The sequence below is a fragment of the Austrofundulus limnaeus genome, unplaced genomic scaffold, assembly GCF_001266775.1.
Source record: "Austrofundulus limnaeus strain Quisiro unplaced genomic scaffold, Austrofundulus_limnaeus-1.0 Scaffold132, whole genome shotgun sequence".
NCBI classification, from domain to species: Eukaryota; Metazoa; Chordata; class Actinopteri; order Cyprinodontiformes; family Rivulidae; genus Austrofundulus; species Austrofundulus limnaeus.
In genome coordinates, this window is record NW_013952534.1 from 342801 (window position 1) to 345714 (window position 2914).

Sequence of the window (2914 nt, forward strand, 5' to 3'; positions counted from 1 at the left end):
AGCAAACGTTGTGTTCACAAGATAATTAATCGACCAGATAATTCAGAGGCGATCTGTTCGGTAAATTTTACTGCAGGAGCTGCGAAGGTTGTTTTCAAGCTTTAGACTGAATGAAGCAGTGGCTGCTGACGTCATTACGCTCTTGCATGATGCTGCGTTCAGGACAAGCATGGAAAACTCACCACTCTTATACCAATACGGTCGCAATGATGCATTTAGGTACCGAAATGGAATTGCATGAACATTCACGTGGTGGTTATGAAATACAGCAAATCGATAATAAAAAAATCTGCGTCGACAAATTTACATAATCGACGTCATCGATTATTTCAACTAATCGGTGCAGCCCTAGTGCAGAATACAATAAATTGATGTAGTTATAGGGTTTAGCACAAAGAGCAGGACAAGTAATCCTACTCCTTCAGAAGACTGCTGTGTGTGCACAACTCCCATTTCAGAAGAAACAAGAAAACKGCACAGGAGTCGCTGCATCACCGGCAGCCTGCATGCAATCGAACATCAAAGCTTTTCTTTTATTTACAAATTTCAGCTGTTTTGTTACAACCCCAAAAATGTTCATTATCACATCTGAATGTTGTATTTTAAATTGAAATACAGAAATTCATATTCAAATCTTAAAATGGAGCTTCACAGTYACCACCCGCAAATTAACACCAATTTTAGCCTCCTCATTTAAAATACTTCCTGCTTTCTGGACAAAGAGGGTTTAGATCCGGATAAACTGGGTCACATGCATATTTCAAAATGTCCTCCTGGTCCAAACGGGATCAATCCAGGATGTGAGTCACCAAAAATCACACTCTCCTGCAGAGTTGTAGTCTCCTGAGGCAAAACAATCACTTTAACCTACTAAGGAAACACCAAAGCAAAACACTGACTTCATAATAAGACTAAACTCCTATTTAGTGGTTAAATCGGCCTAAATTCAAATAAAGAAAAAGTGACAAACGCCACCTGGTCTGTGAAATAAAGTGGGTTTTATAGAATTTATTGCAGCCTCCATCACTAGTGAGGCTAAAAATAACACCTCAGTCTAACAATCACAACGCAGAATTAAAAATGTTTATTCTTTGCCTTTTTCTCTGCCCACCACTGCTCCTCAACAGACATCTAAAGACAGCYACAGATCACTGCGCTAACAGAACTGAGAAGTTACAAAACTGTTACATTTTATATGAAACAATTTAAAACATTTGTTGGCATTTTATCAATTCACCGTGACTGAAGGGGAGCCAAAGCAGGTACACCACCACCTGTCAACCCCCCGGCACTGCACCCCAAACTATAGGACAGCAGGATTGGCTAAAAATATCCCATCTACCATCATTAATTCCACTACAGGGGATATATTTGCTCACATGATGCCTTTTGTTTTAAGAATTAACTATTTTTGGTTCTTCACAGAGGAACTAAAATAAAACTCAGAAAAGTTGTTTCTTTCCCCGAATGAAGTAAAAACAAAAAACAAAGACTGTACCAATCAAAGGAACTCTAACATTTCAGTTTCTGTCCTACATAAAATTAGTCTTAATTAAATATGTTAAACCTGGCACAGGGTTTAACATTCAGCACTCCTTAGCTGCAGAATGGAGGTAGTGACCACTCACTGAGCTCAGAGCAAAAAGGAAGGTGACAAACTGTCTCAGTGACTCAACAAAAAGGTYGTGTTCACACCTGCACYGTTTAGTCCGATTTAATCAAACTCTAGTTCGTTTGCCTGGAAAGTCCGGTTCATTTGGGGAGTTGGTAACACATAATTGAACTCCGATTCGGACCAAAAAAGCGAACTCTGGTCCGCCTGAAAATAGGGGTGTCCCGATACCAGTTTTTTCAAGACTGAGTACAAGTACGAGTACTTCAGTTTAGGTACTCACCGATACYAAGTAGCGGGGTTCGTGTGGCTAATACCATCAAATTAGTCTCTCTAAAATCTAACTTTAGCTTAGGGTTGGGCATAATCGTATCGTGTGTGATTAATCGTCAGAAAAACATTAATCGATTAATTTTTGGCACATGACGATTAATACGATGAATGCCAACAGGTAGAATCCACTCGCTGCTCCTCTCYGCTTCAAATATGACGAACATTAAAAAAACAGTTCTGTAACTTATCTATCAATACAATTTAAAATTTGATGGATAACCTGAAGTCTGTAATTTTGACACAATTTGGAACAGAGTTTTATGAAGAGCAAATATTTCCCACTACATTGGTCATGTTACTATGAAATAAGGGCGTCCAGGGACTCCAGGGGATTAATCRTCAAATTAATAGTTATCGGCTAAATACCACAATTAATCGTGATTAATTTTTTTGCCAATATTGCCCAATCCTACTTTAGCTAAAATGAAAGGCCTATGTTTCTTGATGCAATGTCACCCTTTGTATTTATTTATGCCAGACAGTTTAAAACAAAACCAGAGTTGTGGTGGTTTGTCAAAATTTTGAAATCAAATTTATGCACAATCTTGTGCAGTATTGTAAGAGAACACAATCAGAGTTTCTGTTTTGAAATGACTCAGCTACTACTAGGGGTGTCCCGATCCGATATTGATATCGGTCCGATATCAGCCAAAAAATGAGTATCGGATTTTATCGGCCTGCATAAAAAACGTCCGATATAARTGCTCCGATGTTAGCAGTCTGTTCCAGCAGTTCACTGACTCCGCTCCAGTGTTTCTATCCAGCAGTGCTTGGATCCAGCATGTAGCGCTCACGTGATCACAACAACATGATGCGCTAACAAGTTAGCAAGAATGTTGGCAGAACTTTCTATTTTCATCAGAAACAGAGTTGCAGCTAACTTTGAACAGACAATAATGTGGGGTTTTGTTTTGTCCCCACCTTCAGTTTTTTCTACCATAAAGCAGCACGAGGCTGACAGGTAGTAAA

General features: G+C 39.0%; 1 protein-coding gene across 3 annotated transcripts in view; it reads right to left on the reverse strand.

Moving 5' to 3' along the window:
• nap1l1 (nucleosome assembly protein 1-like 1) overlaps positions 1-2914 on the reverse strand; it is a 29206-nt gene that overhangs the window by 23316 nt on the left and 2976 nt on the right. The window lies entirely within an intron of this gene.